Raw genomic sequence first — 21,485 nt, forward strand, 5'->3', positions numbered from 1 at the left:
GCACTGAAGGGGAACACTGAAGGCGGAACAGATAACTGGGCAATTCTCTTGGTCTCTCCCATCATGAAGCGTGCCCAGCTGCTCGAGTCATCCTCCGAGGTCATCTTTGTTGACTCCATGGCTTCATGTGACACGACACGGAGCACTGTCATGCTGGTGCTGTGCCCATAGGTGTTTTCTTACACAGCAGCCAAACAACTGAGGGCTATGCAGCTGGCTTCAACCTCTTCAAGTGCAACTACCCCTTCTGTTTTGGAGGGCGTGAGGTGAGCAAAAAATATATCTAAGCTGCCACCTACACACTAGGTACTTCCAGACTTGCTGAATCATGTCGGTTATAAAGCTTTAGTTCTTAATTGAGGTAACCTTTCAGCTAATTTCTGGACATTAGCAGCAAGAGATGCTGCCTATCAACAATTAACAGCACCAAACAACATTTTAGAGGCCGAGAGCACTTAGGTTCACTTCTTTTAGTAAGGTACTACTCCGTAAACAGCAAAATTGGGGACCAGTCACCATGGTAACTGAAAAGGCTTTTACAGATTGTTAAAAAATTAAATTATGTGGTTTTACGTGCCAAAACCACGATCTGATTATGAGGCACTCCGTAGTGGGAGACTGCGGAATAATTTGGACCACCCGGGGTTCTTTATTGTGCACCTAAATCTAAGTGCACGGGTGTTTTCTGCATTTCGCCCCCATCGAAATGTGGCCGTCGTGGCCACCTTTAGACATCGTGCATGATCAGATATCTGTGAAGTAATGCAAGCACATCATTTTCTTTCCTTAGTTGCACAAGGCATAAACTTGATCATATTCATTTTTCCTATTTGTCATTGTTTTTTCAAGACAAAAGCTGAAAATGAATGTGCTTCAAGTCTTAAACTTAAATAATGCTATCTTTGTTATATTTACTGGCTTCTTAAACATATCTGTGAAAGCTGCTGTGTAGATGTTGCACACATCTTGGCTTGCATCTATAGATTGCTGCCACCTGAACAAGGCTTATTACTAATGGTTATCAGTAGGGCTCAGCATTTTTGGTGTTTATAGTTCAGAACTTATGCATACCTTTTCAGCATTTATTTCCACCCAACAAATTACTTTTCTTTTGGTAAGCCTACTGTTCCAGGTGAACTTTGACAGTTTTTATTATTTTTTCTCCATGTACAGCATATTGCATAAAGCCTAGCATGTTTATTTTTCATCTTTTTTATTTACAATATTGCTTTTTCTTATTCGGTGTGCACACCCCGTCGCCAGATTTAATTGTTATAATTGATTGGATTGGAGCATTGTAGTAACTGGTTTGTTTTACCATAGAACACATACAAAACTTGACAGTGCATCTGCTGCCTAATATTCGGTATATTGCCAAAAGCAATATTGTTATAAGTGGGTTCGACTGTATCTCTTTTCTAGTAAGGGTCTCTTGCAGAAAGGGAGATAACTACATTATTGTAGCCCAACACAGCAGGAAAGTCATCGAAACACTTCATAGTCTCGGTGATAATTTTATTGCTTCCAAAAATGGTTCTTGCAGTTAGTTGATGCCCAAGTTATCTCACAGTGAACCTTTATTGTACGATTCATGAAGGAGGTAGTGGCCGAATCCTGCACCAAGGAGGCCAATTCCTGTTCTGGTGAAGGTGTGCCTTGTTTTTTAAGCATAGTGGGCCTTCCTAATTTGGTTCCACCTGGACTAGTACAGCCCCACTGAGTCTGCATTCTTTTTTTTCTGGTGTCAAGCACCACTCCAAGCCTGAAAAATGTAGTGGACTGGACGAGGATTCGAACTTGTGACCTTCAGATTAGATGCCCGGTGCTCTACCTTTGCTCCACGCCATCACCTCTTCCTCAATTTATCCGAAATTGTAATGTCAGAAAAACTGAGCAAGCAGTAAAAAATGGCCGCAGCATGATATCAGTGAGGAGAAAACTTGCCATAGGACAGGGCATGATGTATGCTGTGAAAGATAAGCAGGGTAATGTCATCAGCGATTTCGACGATATAGTAAAAGCAGCTGAAGAATTGCATGTAATTACCTGTACAGTATGCAAAGCAGCGACACCTTCATTGGAAGTAGTGATGAACAGGTTGCAGAGAGAGGGAGAGAAACAACTTTTATTGAAAACGGCAAGTGTAAGAGGAGTTTATCTCCCCTCCCTTAGATGGCGGCCAGGAGCCCTTGGGTCCTAGCGGCATCTTCGACTTGCCTGATGATTTTCAGTTGGTGCTCGCTATGTGAGCTGAGCAGTGCGGTCTCCCACTGCTCCGCATTCCTATATGTGTTGTTTGGCCCCTCCACTATGTTGGGGAAGCCCAGATTATGCGTCTGAGGTTCGCCCGCTGATTGCAGTCTTTGCATTTATCTGAGTAAAGCTCTGGATAAAAATGATTAAAAGCGATCGGGTTTGGGAAGGTGTTTGTAATAGGCGCCATGCTGTCGCCTGCTGTTTATTTAATGAGGAGTGTGGTGGAGGGTAATGCTGCTTCCCTAATCTGTAGTGTGTGGTGATTTCATTGTTAGGGACCATGCGGTCTCTTCGCACTCGGGCCCCGCGTTGTTTCTGCTCCTGCTCGGCTCGGAAAGAGAGGCCCTTTTTTTTAACTAACAATGCAGTTAGAAGTGCCTTGCAAGACATGTCCCTGGGAGAAGCGGCAGGAGGAGATGGGGGAATAACAGGCGATTTAATCAAACATTGAGCTTGAAAATCTTGCGGCTCATTATACGCACGCCTCACGACTTCAAGTGTATCAGAGAGCTGGAAGAATGCTAACATCATGGCGATTCATAAGAAGGGAGACATTAAAGAATTGCCAAATTATAGGCTCATTAGCTTGCTTTCAGTATTGTATAAAATATTCCCCAAGATAGTTTCTTTTCTTCTTTCTGGGGTTTTACGTGCCAAAACCAGTCCTGATTATGAGGCTTGCTGTAGTGGAGGGCTCCGGATTAATTTTGACCACCTGGGGTTCTGTAATGTGCACTAAAACACAGGCACATGGGCGTTTTTGCATTTTGCCTCCATCGAAATGCGTCCGCAGCGGTCGGGATTCGATCCCGCGATCTCGTGCTCAGCAGCACAACGCCTTAGCTGACCGATATCCACCACTGCGGGTTCCAAGATAATTTCCAAATAGAAACAGGGTGACACTTCAGTCAACAAAGAACACGCTGTCTTCAGAAAAGGATATTCCACAATGCATCACATCCATGTCATCAATCCGGTAATTGAAAAATCTGTGGAGTACAATCAACCTATATACAGGGTGTCCCAGCTAAAAGTAGCCAATGTTTTAAAAACGACGGAGTGTGCTAGGAGGCTCAAACCAACTCAGTGGTGTTGAGGATCGCGTGTCCTAGTCTGTGGTATTCTTTTTTTCGTTTTGCAAAGTCAATTAGCAAAAATTAATTGCCTAACTTTTTAAATATTGGCTTCACCAAGTGCCAGTACGAAAGTTGATCACATTTAAAAATGACTGACTGAAGTGTTTGCAATTAAGTACCATTGATGTCTTGTAATTGCCTTGAAAGAAAGCCCATGAAATACAAGAACAAGCGGGGGATAGCACCACTATTTCAGCGCTCCCAGGCGACCGATCAAGAAATGAAATCCACGTATCTGTACATCGGTTCCGGGACGGGCTTGGCGTTTCCAAAGGCAGCAAGATACGCGCCATCAATTGTCGCTAGTAAATGATAGCGAACGAATACAATAAAAACACAACAGCATTTTCCTTCCGGATTAAATAGTTCCGCGGTCAACATTTACTAAAGCCCAAGCTTCTTTTTTTTCTTCTTGCCTTGCGTTTTCGGGCTTCATTCCACAAGTGGAGCGAATGCATTTTTCACGATGTTTACGCCACTTCACGTCGAAGCGCAACACACCTTCATCACCGCTGCTTGCTCTGTGCGCCGATCGCGACAGGGCATGCGAGTGAGTCTCGAAAAAAAGCACGCAGACAAAGTCCTTTACTGATCGGTCGTCTGGAGGCGCTGAAATAGTGGCGCTATCACGCGGTTTTTGTATTTCACGGGTTTTCTTTAAAGGCAATTACAAGACGCTCCATCAATGGTACTCAATTGCAAACACTTCAATCAGCCATTTTTAAATGCGATCTACAACTTTTGTATTGGCACTTTCTTGGTGAAGCCAATATTTTAAAAGTTAGGCAATTAGTTTATGCTAATTCATTGACTTTGCAAAACGAAAAAAAAATACCGCAGACTAGGACACATGATCCTCAACACCCCTGAGTTGGTTTGAGCCTCCTAGCACACTCCGCCATTTTTAAAACATTGGCTACTTTTTGCTGGGACACCCTGTATAGGTTGCTTTCATAGATTATGAAAAGGCTTTTGATTCAGAAGAGATACCAGCAAATATAGAAGCATTGTGTAATCAAGGAGTACAGGACGCATACATGAATATCTTGGGAAATATCTACAGAGAGATTTCACAGCTGCATTGGTTCTCCACAAGAAAAGTAGAAAGTTCCCTATCAAGAAAGGGGTCAGGCAAGGAGACACAATCTCTTCAATGCTATTCACTGCATGCTTAGAAGGAGTATTCATGCTGTTAGACTGGGAAGACTTAGGCGTGAGGATCAAAGGCAAATATCTTGGCAACCTTTCGTTTCCAGATGACATTGTCTTATTCAGCAACAATGGGGGTGAATTGCAACAAGTGATTTAGGACCTTAACCGAGAAAGTGTAAGAGTAGGGTTGAAGGTTAATATGCAGAAGACAAAGATAATGTTCAATAGCCTGGCAAGGGAACAAGAATTCAGGATCGCCAGTCAGCCTCTAGAATCTGTAAAGGAGTACAGTTATCTATGTCAATTACTGACAGGGGACCCTGATCATGAGAAGGAAATTTACAGAAGAATAAAATTGGGTTGGAGTGCATACGGCAGCCATTACTACATCCTGATTGGGAGATTACCAGTGTCATTGAAAAGAAAAGTGTACAATCATTGCATTCTTCCGGTGCTAACATATAGGGCAGAAACTTGGAGGTTAACAAAAAAGCTCGAGAACCATTTAAGGACCGCACAAAGAGCGATGGAACGAATAATTTCATGCCTAACGTTAAAAAACAGGAAGAGAGCGGTGTGGATCAGAGAGCAAATGGGGATAGCCGATATTCTAGTTGACATGAAGAGAAAAAAATGAAGCTGGGCAGGCCATGGAATGCGTAGCATGGATAACTGGTGGAGCATTAGAGTTACAGGATGGATACCAAGAGAAGGGAAGCGCAGTCGAGGACAACATAAAACTAGGTCGGTCATGGTGTTAGGACATTTGTAGGCGCAACTTGGTAACAGCTAGCACAGGTCAGGGGTAATTATAGATTGTTGAGAGAGGCCTTCATCCTGCCGTGGACCTAAAAATGGTCTGATGATGAACTTTTATTGTAGCCACTCCCAAACGCATGCAACTGGTCTCGTCACAGATGTCACCACCGTCACATTGCCACACTCACCCCATCGACACCGCCATGCTGATAATAACGAATAAGTGAATTATAATGCTGCAACAGGTCCTTTATGCTCTCTCTTTTTTATTTTTGCACAAATTTTAAGTGTTTTGCCAGTTTCCGTTTAAACAACCAGCATTTTCTGCTTTGGTGTGGTGCTTACTGAAAACACATAGACTGCGCCCTACCTTGTGTCATCGGCGAAACTCTTTTCCCAAGAGTTCTTCAGTGCAAATTAAAGGGGCTTATGTCAAAGTGCTTAAGTTCACCTGAGTGTCAGGTGTATAAGCCCTAGGCATGCTCTAATGAAATGCATTAGCTTAAGTCGAATCACTTGTAACCAGGGTAGGTTAGCCCAGTTCATTCAATGTTAAAGGAACAGTTAAAGAATTAGACAATCTGGAGGGCAAAAATACTTCAATGCTTTGAAATACCTGGAGCAATAATGTGACAAATGCAAAAAAAAAACATTTTTTGAAGGTGTCAAGTGTGGAGAATTGCACTAATGCCAACGAAAGTAGTTGATACAAAATCTCAACAAGCATAACTCACCTGCATAGAATTATCATACTAGTGACAGTAGCAAGACTATGTGGCATGGTGTTGCAGCAGGAACCCACAATTTCAGGCCATGTGTACTAAGCTTTTGGCAGCTCATAGCAACAGTGTAAAATAGTAACATTCCATCTGTCCAGTTAACACAGTACCATTGCTCAGTTCCAATCGTAGCATCTAAAAAAAGAAATGAAGAAATGCAAGAAAAAGAGAAATGTAAGTGTTAAATTTCATTAAGTTATTTGTCCATTTTCATGCATTCTGTTATATTTGGTTGACTTTATCATGGAAATTACAGCACCAGTTCTTTGTAGGAAGGACTATTTTAAGTATTCATATGGCAAGCTTGGCAGTAACTGCTCTAACACGCCAGAATTAAGTGCAGGTGTTTTGATAGCTGGTTTCGATAAACAGCTGACAGCTAGAGCTCACATCAAATTAGGACAAATGTTATGTGCCGTGATATGAATTGAGCACATAATAGAAGGGAGGTTATTTTTTAGTGTGATCCTATTAAGGTGGCGATAGTCCATAAAAAAGGGATATGTTTGTTCTTTTCCCGCACCAGGTATGGCCAAATGTTTTGAGGCGTCTGAATTACTGTATGGCCAAGCACGTCATATCCATATTGTTGATAACACACCACGACTGGTGAAACGTAATACATTCATGGTAACATCGATTTGTATTCTGTAGCGGCCAAAATGCTCCGTTCATATTACGGTGATAACTTTTCATGGTGTGATGAGTAACCAATGCTTCGCGGCCGAAGGTCTTTTGGCCTCCGTCACCAGACGGTTAGAGTGACCTATGTTATAGGTCACCCTACTTGAGTCATTGTTTTGATGCGGCATTTGCTCGGTTTCATAGCTTTGTTGCGTAGTGACGAAGAAAAGAAGTTGGGTTTGACACCTGCATTGCCATCCTTTTTATGTAGACTTTATGTATTCGTTTATTTACATATTAACTTATTTTAAGGCAGGAAAAGCGTCCGTTTGTGTTAGCCTCGTAGCTATTTGGCCTGCAGCCTGTCTCCGTATGTTTTTGTTTCCCAACTTTAGCATATGTTTAATTTTAAGAGATAAGCTTATATCAGGTGATTCCATAAAATGTTGTGATCCCATATCGCAGCGATGTGCACCTATGGCCGTGTGCACATTTGTTCGGTGAAAACAATCTCTGCCAGTCATGAAATCTCAATGAAACTAAAAGAAGGAATGTGATGAAAAAATCTTTTATTATTATTTTGAAAAGGCAGTACCATTATCACGAGTTTTCTTAAGAAGCCCTCTTAGAAATAATTCGTGAAAAATAATATTAAAAAGCAAGCACTGCTCACTGTCTAATTCAAAACTAAGAAGCCCTAAGATAACTGGAGCGGTCTGCTGGAATTCAGTTTTTAGTTCGCTTGACAATGCAAAGCATTATAATTTTTTATCCCAAGCATAAGACAAGCATCAAGGGTATCACTCAGTAAGAACACGATAGAGCTATTAAACACCTGAGTACCTTATTAATGTTGTTAGCTGGACAAGTTGGTATGGATTTATTGCTACTTATGTAATGGACACAGCATATAGGCACCACATATAGGCACCACTGTCAGCGTCCTCATCGAAATGACCGAGCACGGGAGGAGAAGACAATCGACGTTGTAGCTCGGCAAAGGCGGTCTGTTGTTCATCAGTCCAGAGGAATGGCGAGTCGTCACGCGTAAGGCGAAATAGCGGCTCTGCAATCTTCGAAAAATTTTCAATGAAGCGTCGATAATATGCGCACAAGCCCAAAAATCGTCTGACACTTTTCTTGTCGGTTGGAGCTGGAAAAGCAGCTACGGCAGCAGTCTTCTCGGGATCGGGCCGAACACCTGCCGCGCTCACGACGTGACCGAGAAACTTCAGTTCCTCGTAACCGAAATGGCATTTCTCTGGCTTGAGGGTAAGGTCAGCCGATCGAATGGCTTCGAGTACGTTCCGAAGGCGTCGAAGGTGCTCGTCAAAAGTTTCCGAAAAGACAACGACATCATCGAGATAGACGAGGCAGCTTTTCCATTTGAGGTCAGCAAGAACGGTATCCATCATTCGCTGGAATGTGGCTGGAGCGGAACAGAGGCCGAAAGGAAGTACTCTAAATTCGTAAAGGCCGTCCGGAGTCACAAAGGCAGTTTTCTCGCGGTCCCGCTCATCTACTTCAATTTGCCAGTAGCCACTTTTCAGATCGATAGAGGAGAAATACTTCGCGCGCCTCAGCCTGCCCAGAGAATCGTCGACACGAGGCAACGGGTATACGTCTTTCTTTGTGACGTTGTTTAGCTTCCGGTAGTCCACACAAAACCGAAGCGTGCCATCTTTCTTTTTAACAAGCACGACAGGCGACGACCAGGGACTGCATGAAGGCTGTATTACGCCGTCTTGAAGCATTTCCTTCACCTGCGTTTGAATGGCATGTCATTCGGCCGGGGAAACACGATAAGGCTGCTGCCGTATGGGGTGCGCGTCGTCATAGGTGATGATACGGTGTTTAGTAATCGACGTTTGACGTATCTTCGACGACCGTGCAAAGCAAGAGTGGAATTCGAGCAACAGGTCACGCAGGGGTTGTTTGTTGTCTTCAGAAAGCGTTGCACTAATGTCGACGTTGCTTAGAGGTGCTTTAGTAGTGACGATTGCCTGGGAAGCAAAACATTCAGTGACGTCGGCGATCGGGTCGGCGTAGGCGATGACAGTACCAGGGAAAAGGTGGCGGTGTTCGTAGCTGAAGTTCGTGACAAGAACGCCACAGTGACCATCATGGAGATCAATAAGGCTTCTTGCTACGCAAACACCTTGAGAAAGCAGGAGAGAGTGATTGCTTTCTGCGACCGCTTCACCGTGTAAGAGTCTGTCACATGCCACTTGAACCACGATACTTGCACGCGGTGGTAACGTGACAGCGTCGTCGATGACACGAAGAGGTGCTCGAGCGTGGATGGTGTTGGTCGTCGCAGCGGCGCTCTTTGTCGAGAAAGTGACGAGGCGTTGTCGAATGTCGATGATAGCTCCGTGCTCCCTGAGAAAGTCCATGCCGATGATTAGGTCACGGGAACACTGAGGGAGAATGCTCAAGCTGGCAACAAACGTAGAGCCGCGAATCTGTATTCGTGCCGTGCACATGCCGAGTGGTGTGACGATGTGCCCGCCAGCTGTACGAACTGGCGTTTGATTCCAAGGCGTCGTCACTTTCTTCAGAAGGGTGGCCAGTTTTTCGCTGATTATCGAATAATCTGCTCCAGTGTCCACTAAAGCAGTCACGTCACGACCGTCGAGCAATACAGGAATGTCCAAGGAAATTCGTCATCTGTAATCAGCAGGTACTGTCGTCGTCGATGTATCGTCGGGTCGCGTACGGGTCAGCAGGGGTCCTTGAGTACGTCCAGACAGAGCGGCCTCGCCCCCGAAGGCCGCTGTGGTTAGTTTTCCCGGCGCGGACTGGGCGACCGACCCTGCACCACGCTCGAATACGTACGGCGAGTCGGAGAAAATCGCCGCGGCGAAGGGGAGCGTGACTGGTGTCGAGCTGATGAGGATCCGCGCTGCTGGGCAACGTATTCTTCAATCGCAGGAAGACGCTGGCCGAACCTAGGTCGCGGCGAGTTTGCCGAGAATCCGCGTAATCCGAGCTCTCGATAAGAGCACTGTCGGTAGACATGCCCAGCTTCACCACAGTGAAAGCAAAGCGGATGGCGATCAGGTGCCCGCCACACGTCTGATTTCCTTGGGGCCTGTCGGTGGTCGTGGTAATAAGAGGTCGCTTGATCGGACTGTAGTATGGCCGGAGACGCGGTCCGAAGCGGGAAGGAAGGTGGGGCAGGTTGCCGCAAAGCTTGCGAATATGACATACGGGTGCTGTCAGTTCTTAGCGGTTGAGCGTCTGTGCTGAAGGGTGGTTCTCTTAACGCATGATGCACTTCGTCACGGACAACGCTGGACAAAGAGCTGAGCGTCGGCTGTGAGGGTACCGACAGTTTCTGCAGTTCTTCGCGGATAACGGACCGGATGAGCTCTCGAAAGAAATCGACGTGGCCCCCGAGAGCTCCGAAGAAGTCCGTAGGTGAGGCAGCGTTCACTTGGCGTTCGTATGATGGTGCCCGCTGCCGAAGAGTCTGTTCCATGGTGACGGCCTCGGAAAGAAATTCTGACACAGTCTTTGGAGGACTGCGCACGAGACCGCCGAACAGCTGCTCTTTCACTCCGCGCATCAGGTACCGCACCTTCTTTTCTTCCGACATGCTGGGGTCGGCTCGTCGAAAGAGACGTGTCATGTCCTCGACGTACATTGCGACACCTTCATTCGGCATTTGTATACGGGACTGGAGATCGCGCTGAGCTCGTTCTCGGCGATCAGGGCTCGCATACGTCTCAAAAAGACGGCGTTTGAATTCTTCCCAAGAAGTTAGGGCATCTGCACGGTTCTCATACCAAACACGTGCGCCATCGTTAAGGCTGAAATATACGTTTTTCAGTTTGTCTGCATCGTTCCATTTGTTGTACGAGGCAACACGTTCATAGTGCACCAGCCAATCTTCAACATCCTCATGCATGGCACCGTGGAAAGGATTCGGCGTTCGCGGACTAAGTAGCGTGCAATGAATCGGCGTAGTGCCTTCCATACCGGTTGGGGTGGTCGGAGCTGCCATTGTCTCTGGGAGGAGTCCAAACTCAGGGGCTTGTCCACGGATCCTTCTGCTGGCGCGGTGTACAGGCGTAACCACCGGTACAGGACTGGAGCTCCTGCTGCTCGGAGGGGTTTGGTGCATAGATTAGATTACCCAGCACCTCCACCAGTTTGTCACGCGCTAAGGCAAGATCAATCAACAGTGCTAGCAGCCAGACCCGAAGAATGCCAGAAACGAAAAGACGGTTCTCCAGCTGGCGCGGGATCTTCGACTTCGTCGTCTTCTTCGCCGTTCTTGCTGGGCACGCAATGCTGATCGTTTGCTGGCTCAAAACACCAGGTGGCAATATTATCCGCCTTTTATGCTTTATTATGCAGAAATATGATTTTGTTCGCACAGCTTAAGTGAAGGGGGAAAGCAAGAAATAAAAAAACTACAGATTTCAAATATAAATGTGTCATTATTTCTTGATGGAATTTCACTTAATTCATAAATACTGTGCAGGAAACTAAGAAAGTAATAAAAAGAGTTATAAACCATGGCGTACTCAATCTACAGACCTGTATAGAAAACTGGTTTCAGCAACCCGGAGGTGGAGGAACAAACTTTATTCAGTAAATGGAGAGTTGAGATGGAGTGGCACTGTAACAACTTGTTTATCGTATACTTCAGTCAGACGAGGAAATTTGGAATTGAGCTAGTTAGGGCACTTTGTCGCTGTGAGTGCCAATTTGGGCTAGATGAGAAAAGAAAGCGTCGCTTAGTGTTCGTGGCAGTTTTGAATGGTAAATCAGCCGGTACATTACATAATTATTATTTTAGCCAATATTTGCAAAATAACATTAATACAATCTGTTACCATAAGCGTTGAGTGCCAGAGCGGCACACTGTGGGTTTGGAAGTGTGAAGTGTGGCAAAGCATAAAGCATTGAAGCCTTAAAGAAGAGGCAGCTTTCATTGGCAGTGAAATAATGGCAGAAAAAAGTGATTTTAAAATTGGTGCCGACCCTGCATTGAGTATCATCTTAATTTTCTGGCACTGCTATTGAGGCTACACACTCGGACAAAGCGAAATGAGTTGGCAAGTACGTTGTACATAGTATCACTATATTTTTCCATCTGTCAGGCTGTTAATGACACTAATGGCGAATTGAACTCAAAGTGACACTAAATCTTTCCATCTTACTTTACTTTCATTCTCGTCTGCATTCAACTTTATCGGTCACGCAGCTCTATTATTCAAGCTTTATGCTCTTGTATATGAGTTATTAGCAAAGGTTGAGAAGTTGCATTTGTCTGCTTAGGTGCTTAGGTCATTGTTGTTATCAGTTCATTTTAATTAGTCAAAGTACAAAAATAAAACAAATTGTGGCTATTTCTTCTCTTTCATGAAACATCCACCATGTAGCAGATTTCCACAAAGGCAGTTTGCTTATAATAAGAAAATGTTTCTTAAAAGAGTACTTGCACGCCATGTTATTTAACTTTTCATTTTATTACATTCAATGGAAGACTCTAAGACCTAGAAAAAATACTGGTAAGTGTGAGAGCACTCTCAATAATTTACTATAATACTAGTTTTTACAAAACTAGTTTTGGTTTATGTGCGAAGGAGGCAGATGAGTCATGGCATTATAATGCATTAATTCGCTCAATTTCTGTGGTCATTGTGGCTACCACACAAAAGCACAGCCTGAAGGAAAACATGCAGCACACATACCAAATTTCTTTTTATGAACAGTGCCATTATGCCTAGCCTCATCGCTACATAATGTCAAACCTTGCGTTGTGTCATGACGCCTCGATATTGGGACAAATTGTAACATCAAATCAAAATAGCTTATTTTCCCTGTCTTCATATTTCAGCATGCAGGTAGTGTTTCCAAGTCTTCAAAAATATATGTGCTCTTTACAGTAGTATTTAACACATCATGCTGCCAGCTACACAGGATACAGAAACTGGGGAGAGTGAGAAATAATAGTTTCAAACTGCAGCTTGCAGAGATTCCTTTCTGTAGTGCCTATTTGTGAAAAAAGCTTCATATTTTTTATAGTGATTGTTTCTGGCCACTTATTCTCTTTGGTAATTTTCTTGTATACAGGCATCAGAAGCCTTCATGACGGCTAACAGTGCTGCTGAAAAGGCAGCTGCTGTGCCATTTTCATGTGGCACAGGCGGAATGGCGATGGCTAACACTTGCAAAGCATGGAGTTGGTCCAAGTGCAAGGAAGTTGCTGATGTCCATTTTTCAGATGGTACTAAACTCGTTTGTTATCACAGTGCTTGAAGATGAGTATTTATGCAGAAGGCATGGATGATGGGCCCTTTCAGCAGAAGCGATTGTGGGGTGGTTCAGTGGCTATGGCATTCTCTTGCTAAGCACGAAGTCACAGGTTCAATTCCTGGCCATGACAGGCACATTTTGGTGGTGGCAAAAATAAAAAATGCTTGTGTAATTTGTAGTCTTCTATTATGTCATTATTGCGTCCCTATTACATGATGGTTTTATTTCATACATAATTATGTTTATTAGGCTGAACTGGAGCTTCTTGAGCATTCACTACCTGCCTTTGCTTCGTTATATTTTTTTTCTGGCTTGTCTGCACTGTTTTATTTGCTAATACTTTATGTTGCTGATTGGTTTATTTTGTCCGCAAAGAATGCATGCATGTATCCTTGGCTACATGTGTAAAGTGCCATAATTTTAATGCTTTCTATGCGACTTCAGTTTCTTATAACTGATCAGTGCCTGCTTATCAGAAGCAAGGAATGAATTATCTCTAAGCAGTTTCATGCAGTGCTCAAAGTTTTAAAATTATTTTAGCCATTCCTGGGTGCTTATGGTAGTCAATGTAAAAGCAACACATTTGACCATGGAACACTTGTTTGCAGTATATAAACAAAATGACAAAAAAAAAAGATTTGGGTCTGTCATGGTCTGCTTAAGTGATTGAACTTGCATTGACAAAAACTGATATGCTTTCTTTGTGTGTTGTATCTTGTATAGCCGACTTCCATGAATTCTACCCTGATGTGGCCAATGGAATTTAGCAAATTGTCTGGTGGGTGAAATTATACAAGATGCAGTAGGAATGCCAAAACACACCACTGATTCGTTTGCCAGATTCTAACTAGTTCCTGAATCAAATGGGCGCCCATTTTCATGCGTCCAAAGTAGACAACTAACATAGAAATGATATTAACGCTCCTAAACAATGTAGAAATCTAACGCGTATCGGTTTTTTAGCATGAAAATTATGTGTCGCACAATGGCCGCCAGTTTACTCTTATTTTTTTAATGTGAGCTTCACTGCAATACATTCGTGTTATGCGTTAAAGGAAACTTATGCCATAAAAGCGGTTTTTCTTTCCTATTCGATTTGTACCCGCGGAGACAGTTTTCAGTCCAATTTCCGTGTAAAAAGAAATCGTGCATTGGAATCGGGTAAATAGTGTAATCAGACATTGTGAACTACAGTTATTGCTTGACAATCTTCCTAGGGCAGGTCGAAAATAGTCGTTTTTGATAGTAGATGACGTGTGCTTCACACATTCACTGCCGTCTAAGCTATGCTGAGACAGAAGCTGCCACTAAAGGGGTTGCTATTGGGGTCACCATAGGTGTCAAGCACATGCCTGCTGACTGGTCAAATGCAAATTATCCAGCGAAAGCCAATTTTGGAACCAAATAGAGAAAGTTTGGGCCCATAGCGATGCATGGGCACCAGCCGTAACCTCCTGTCAGGTTTGAATTAACCCAAAAATAAAATTACTAACCAGAGTTGAATTAACGGATGTCTACTGTATCTACTCTTCTAATATCGGGCATTGTTTCTTTATATGAAGGAATACACATAATAAATACTGTAAATAAATTAAGGTGTTGTGTGTAGGTTCTTAATGCATCATATTTTGCGATTGCTCAAGGAGTATCAGACATCGCCTTTTTCATTATAGCTGAACAGCTTCAAACTGTAAAGTTGAAGGCCAACAGTTTATCCACTGTCTTTCCTTTTTTATTTCTATGGTAGGTTAGCTCAAAGTGGTGGATAGACACAAACAAAACAGACAGGGATGTTTTTTTGTTTTCATCCACCACTCTCTGCTAAGCTACCAAAGTCAGAATGCAAGACGAACTAGCCCAACAGTCAGTCCTCCTGAAGTATCTTTCCTTTTTTGTCGCTCCACGCAGCCCTGCTTTTTTTAGGCAATGGTTTTTTAATGTATGTACAAACATGCAGGTCATGTATGCTGACGGTGCCGATGTCATGGAAGCAGCGATGCAGGAGCTTTGCACCTAGCAGCAAGAGGGCTACATCAGCCATGTTAAAGCATTCCTTGAACGAAAAGCAGAATGGGGGCTATTGTTCCGGTTGGCCATGAGGACTAGAGGCCATAATACAAACAAATATTCAGAAGCGTCTATTAGAATATTGAAAGACATTGTTCTGCACCTAACCAAAGCATTTAATGTTGTTGCTCTAGCTGAATTCATCATTGTTGTGTGGGAGAGATACTTCCAGCACAGAAGACTTGACCACGCACGTTCACGTGTTTCTGGGCACAGCCTTCTATATGACAACCTATTGAAGAGGTTGCCAGGAGGCATTCGAGAGGTAAAATGTGACAGAAATGGACAGTGCATTGTACCAAGCACTAGTGAGGACAAGTACTACAGCGTATATGCTGATGTCAGCTTGTGTACGTGCAGGTCAGGGCAGCAAGGTGCCTTTTGTAAGCACCAGGCACTTGTGCACAAAGTGTATGGTGGAGCATTCCCCAATGCCCTTCTGCTTTCTAAGCAAAGCCGATATGAGCTCGGAAAGCTTGCTCTAGGGGACAGATGCCCTAGTATTGGGTTTGTTGAGGGCCTCCATGAAACGGCTGCACAGCCAGCAGACACAGCATGCATGGATACAATTCCACACTGCTTGGATGGTCCAGAAGCAGCCTCTACACAAATGCAGCATGGGCTTCCAAGGAGCTCGGAAGGTTCACCAGCACAACTAGTGAGCCAGATTTGTGTTGAATGTTTGTAAGGTAAACTCTGATGAATATAGGGATCACATGCTCTAGTCTATGATGACTAGAATTTACTGACGTCCATGGCAACTGTAGTTGTGAGATGACAAATAGTATAGAACTACGTATACTCAATATTTTCTTCCCGATACGGTCAAACCTCGATGTAACAAACCTATACATAACATATTATCAGGTATAAAGAAGTATTATCAAGTATAGTAAATTATCCAGTATTGTGAAGGTATTTCATTGCCAGTGCTTTATTTTATTGTGTTCTACTGCTAAATGAAAGGCAACAATATAAGATCTGACATGGTATCAGTTCTAATGAAGCAAATTTCTGCTTACACATAGCTCAAAATACTGTCCAAGCGAATAGCAAAAAGGAGAAGTGTCCAATAAAGTAATATTAAATGTGCTCCTTCCTTGTTATTCTAATAAATGGGTTGCAATCTGGAGGAACAGTCTTGATGAGCTTAAACGATTTCCTTTTTCTGCTCCATGTTTCTTGATGAAAACTAAGGGTACATATGTTTGTATCAAGGCAAAAGTATTGCAATCAAAAAATTTTCTGTCGTAGCATTTGTTCGCACTTGTAATTATGGAGAAGGTTGATAAGTATGTACTAAATATGCGGGAGTGTTCTTCACGTGGCATAAACATCTAATTTTCCATGTGTAGGCAGATGCTATATATAATATCTGAGTTGGTTTGGTAATATCAGTTGCCATAACATTCTAGAATGTGACTTATGCAAAGGCAGAAGAACACTATTGCTGTGTGCATTGCGGCTTGTGACAAGGCCGCTTCTCCCATTTTCATTTTTTTCCAGGAAGAACAGGCAGATCCATTTGAGCACCTTGCAGCAACTTTTCGGCACTTCAAGGAACAAGTTGGTGATGACCTGAAGCATGTGGCCAGGCTCAGAAAAAAAAATTAAATAAGCTACCCAGTAAAGAGAGCTTTATCGAGGCTAGGATAACAATGTCAACGTCTGTCTCCAGAGCTTCAAGGTGCCAGGGCAGAATACATGTGCAGCCAACGAGCACTTCAAGGAGAGGCCTGGCCTCAACAGAGGTTCCAAACGTGTTCCTCCAGGAAGGCCAACAAACAGTCCTGCACCAAAGAGAGCCAAGCGGAGCCACTCACTGCGCCGCTGTGTTGAAGACAATGTCCCATCTCTAAGGTGATCCTGTGCTGCTGCATCTGTGCACCCAGTGTGTGTTTGTGTCCAAGTCAGAAATGTGCAGTTTGTGAAGGTGTTTCTTTATAGGGAAAGGGAAGCGCTGCACCGCTGTGTTGAGCTCAATGTCCCACCCGCAGAGGCAAAGACCTCACCGAGGCTATAAACCGAGCGGGACGGCTCATCCTCAACAGCGGAGGACCCACCTACGTCCATCGTGGAGTGAGCACAGCCATCAACCTCACACTTGCCATAGAGCAGTGCTCCTACTCCTAGGCCACAGCTCCAGACACATGGGGGGTCGGACCATTTTCTTATTGTGATCAACCTGGTGTCTGGGAGCAGGCCAAGGTTAAGGACTTACCACGTCACAGGCTGGTCCCTGCTCAGGAACATCTGCAGGGCGATGGTCGATGGCTGTGACTTCCTGAGTGCCATAGCTAAGTGTGCACAGGTGGCCACCGTTCAGTGCTCTGCCAAGCCGCATACCCCTGCTCTGGATCTGTACGTAGTGAACCTTCGTGCCTTCAAACGCTGTACAGAACGCAGAGCAATCCGGATGTGTAAGGCAGAACACTGGACCGACTACAGACGGATGGATGCCTACTGCAGACGGCACGCCCGGCGCAGGAGGAGCTAGAGTTGGAGCAGCCTCTGCTCCACCATCAAGGCTAGGTCCAGGGGCCCCTGGCCTGGCAACTCCTAAAATCCCTCACCAACAGGAGCTCGAGCTGCCAACCGGTCCTTGCCGTGGCCATCACGCTGGGGATCAGCGAAGAGGCTCTCACGGAGCTTCTGGCAGACCACTTTGCTCCCCCTGTTCCCCAGACTGCTGCATCCTGCCAGTCGGACTGCCCCCTGTGAGCCAGCCTACCTGCCTTCAATGCCTCCACCCAGAGTGGACATGCTGGCCACGTGGCCACCATCTGCGACAAGCCACTGACACTCCACTGAACTCCAGGCAGCCCTACGGAGACGTAAGTGTCGCAGCGCACCAGGAGCTGACGGAGTCACAACGCAGATGCTCTGGAGCCTGGCCGCCAGCGAACAGCAGTGCCTGCTTGACTGCATCGACGAGATCTGGCGGTCAGGGCAGCTGCCCGAGTCCTGGCGCACAGCCATCGTGGCCCCCATCCTGAAGGCCAGAAAAGGCAGCTGGGGACCTGACATCCTACCGGCCAGTCTCCCCCACTTCTGCTGCCTGCAAGGTTATGGAGGCCATGGCTCTGGCCCGGCTGGACTGGGTAGCTCGTGCCAGGGGCTTCCTGGCCAATCAACAAACAGGCTTCCAGCGCCAACGGTCCACTGCAGACTCTATCGCGGACGTGGTCTCCACACTGGAGGAAGCCAAGGCCCACGGTGACGTCATGCTCTTGGTACTTATCAACGTCCAGGGGTCTTTCGACGGCCTGCCGCATCCAGTCATCCAACAAGTCCTGGATCTCCTCGGCATTGGTGGAAACCTGGGGCGCTTCATCACGTCCTTCTTGAAAGAACACACCCTCCAGGTATGTGTGGGCAAAGCAAAGAACTCTCCTCGTGCAGTGGCTGCAGGTGTTTCGCAGGGCTCAGTGGTGAGCCCCTTCCTGTTCAACCTGGCCCTGACTCGGCTGCCTACCACCCTGCCGATCGACCCTCACTTTCCCGTCGAGTCCTCAATCTACGCAGACGACATCGCCCTGTGAGTTCGAGGGCAACCGCAGTCCCTCCACAGCGCCCGCAAAGCCCTGCAGAGAGCCCTGAACACTGCGGCAGCCTACCTGAGCAGCATCGGCCTGGACATCTCGGCCAAGAAGACGGACGCCATGCTGCTCTACCCAGCCGCCTGTCGCCAAGCTGCCCGGCTGCGCCTGGAGGATGTCGACATCCCCTGGAGCACGGCGGTTGCATACCTCCAGCTGTGCATCGACCACTGGCTCACGTGGCTGCCTGCTGCCAAGGCCCTGTATGCACAGGTACTCTGGGTCTGCAAGGCCGTCTCGCAGCTTCTCGCTCGTGGGCAAGGCTGCACAACCAGGTGGGCTTTGCAACTCTTTCATGCAGCAGCCACCTCACACCTGTGGTACGCCCTTCCACTGGTGGCGCTACCCCCACCTCACCTGAAGAAGCTGGAGCTGCAACACCGGGCAACAATTCGGCTCTGTCTTGGTGTTCCGTGCAAGTCGCATGTCGCTGCCACTCTGGCCGAGGCCGAGCATGGCGCCTGTCACTGCTGCTCCTGCGACAGAGCCTACGACATGTGGATCGCCTCCACCATGCTGCAAACGGCGGTGCCCTGCTGCCCCGCCTGCACTCATGACCTTCCTCGCAGATGGGGTGGCTGTGCTGCCTGTATGAGGAGGTGATCGGAAACCCTCCTGGCAAACACAGTACTGCTGCCCTCACCCCTGAGACCTCCAATCGCCATCACCATGAAACTACCGGGCTTCACCAAGCGGCACTCACCGACCTGTGCACTCCAGCAGACAGCAACCTCTCTCCTCCACAAGGACCATGAAGGCTACCTGCAGGTCTTCGGCGATGGCTCAGTAGTTCCCGACACAGGCTAGGCGATGGCGGCGTGCATCGCACCTGCCCTGTGGAGGAGTAAGCAGTGTCGCCTTCCAGCACATGCGAGCTCCACTGCAGCAGAGGTAGCAGGTCTCCACCTCACTGTCGTCCTGCTCACGGAGGAACCCCCAGAGACACCTGCAGCCATCTTCTGCTACTTAAAGGCAGCTCTCCTGAGCATGCAGAGGCTGGAGAGGGCGAGCCTGGGGGTTGCCCTCCTCTCAACTCGACTGTCGGCACTCCAGGATGCAGGTTGCCCGGTGTCCCTGCACTGGATTCCTGCCCACGTAGGCATTCCTGACAACAAGGAGCCTGATGCTCTGGCCAAGAGTGACTGCCATGGTGACGTCCATCTGAGCATGGCAGCCACAGCCGCGGACTTCACCAGGCACCGGCTGCTGCAGCACCTCCAAGCATCCCATCCCGACAAGGCCGTGTCCGTGGGACACCCCCTACGGCAACTCCGGCAGCGCGGCCTTGCACGGAGGGACACCTCACTCCTGCTCCGTCTGAGGATTGGCTGCTGCTGGACAGCAGCACGGCGCCACCAGCTTGGGCTCACCGCCTCGCCTGCCTGTGCCTGCTGCGGCGAGCCAGAGACGCTGGAGCACCTCCTGCTGGCCTGCTTGGCGTACAACCAACCCTGTGGATTGCTCCTACAGGAGTTCCGCCGCCTCGGACTTTCCACTGCGCGACAGGAGGACATCCTCTTCCCCCGCCGAGACCACCTCTTGGTCCTGCTCAGCGTAGTTGAGTACCTTAACTCGTCAGGGCTCTTAACAACTCTCTAGCACCCCCAGCACACATGGATAACTGCCAGGCTATCCATGTGAGCTGGCTCCTTTCATCACAGGACTTCCAGCCCTGCCCTAACACCCGGCCTTTGACTGGCCGACCGCACCAGGCCTGACACCAGCTGACATAGCCCCTACCCCCAGATGACGTGACAGCGTTCCTGCCTACCGATCTGCTTCGCTCCTGCCATGGCGACACTTACACCTTTCCTCTCCTATCTCCTTTTTCTCCCACACTCCCCTGCTCATTGGTGCTGAGCCGTGCTCATTCACCTTTGATTTCACTGGTCCATAGAAGTGCATGTGTGAAAGCAGTATACCAATGCGAAAATCTTTACATGTGATGCAACATACGTTTTGCTTTATTTGTTGCTTGGCAGGTTTCTTTCGCATTTGTACAGCTGGGGCCTGGGGCCATTTCTTGGGTGTATTGCACATTTGCATAGTTTTGTGTGCTGCATTTTAACCTATGTAATGCTTGTAAATTGTCAGTGGAGCTTAGATTCTGCCTGATTTATGTCATAATAACATCAAAGCATTTGAAAAAACCTGTGCTGGCACTCTTTGGCCACACATAGCCCTTACCCTAATAAACACAGTATAATTATGTCAGTGGAGCATGTTTTCTGTGATATTATTGGTTTTGACAAGAACGTTCTATACTCACTTTCACTTTTGTTTCGCAGCTGCTTTGGCCGGAGGAGATGCGGCTGACATCATTATGAAACAACCTTTTGATGTTTGTTGGTTGTTGCACATAGGTTTGTGGCAATTCACCACTCGCTTGTGGTTGGGCAGCAAAATCTAACATATGGCAGTTATTAAATTATGTTTGGCTGCAACACGGAGCTGCATAGTGCATATGATAATTTTAAATGACCTCAAGTAATGTTGATATAGCCATATTTTCAGTTTAGGCACTCGGTGTAAATCCCAGTAAACTATTGGAACTGTGAAAGTATATCTGTTAAATCACTAAAGCCTAAACTGTCAATATGGCTACATCACCATCACTTGAGTATTGGAACTGTGAAAGTAGAACTGTTAAATCACTAGAGCAGTTCATTGTGCGAGTTGTGCAGTTCATTGAGGCAGCACATGGTAAATATCGACTGTTCAGGTAATACATAACACGAACATGCCCTACTATGATCTCTGTCCCATAAGACGTTATTTAAATAAAACACTGAAACAGAAGAATGCCAGTTTACAGATACAGTATTGCTCAAGAATATTAT

General features: G+C 46.2%; 1 protein-coding gene and 1 long non-coding RNA gene across 3 annotated transcripts in view; both read left to right on the plus strand.

The window, feature by feature from the left end:
• The first annotated feature begins 12,842 nt into the window (after positions 1–12,842).
• Positions 12,843–17,273, plus strand: LOC125942358 (uncharacterized). Of its 2 annotated transcripts, none has more exons than XR_007465034.1 (3): positions 12,843–12,950; positions 14,937–15,717; positions 16,557–17,273. It is a non-coding gene; the product is annotated as an uncharacterized LOC125942358 (long non-coding RNA). The 2 variants fall into 2 exon arrangements; XR_007465033.1 differs by having other exon boundaries at positions 14,937–15,067; positions 16,553–17,273.
• A 316-nt stretch (positions 17,274–17,589) lies between these two features.
• LOC125943388 (uncharacterized) overlaps positions 17,590–21,485 on the plus strand; it is a 38,438-nt gene continuing 34,542 nt past the window's right edge. The window contains exon 1 of the mRNA XM_049662678.1: positions 17,590–18,336. The gene's annotated coding sequence lies outside the window, so the exon portion shown is untranslated. The remainder of the gene's footprint in view (positions 18,337–21,485) is intronic.

Source organism: Dermacentor silvarum, chromosome 1 (genome assembly GCF_013339745.2).
Source record: "Dermacentor silvarum isolate Dsil-2018 chromosome 1, BIME_Dsil_1.4, whole genome shotgun sequence".
Taxonomy (NCBI): Eukaryota; Metazoa; Arthropoda; class Arachnida; order Ixodida; family Ixodidae; genus Dermacentor; species Dermacentor silvarum.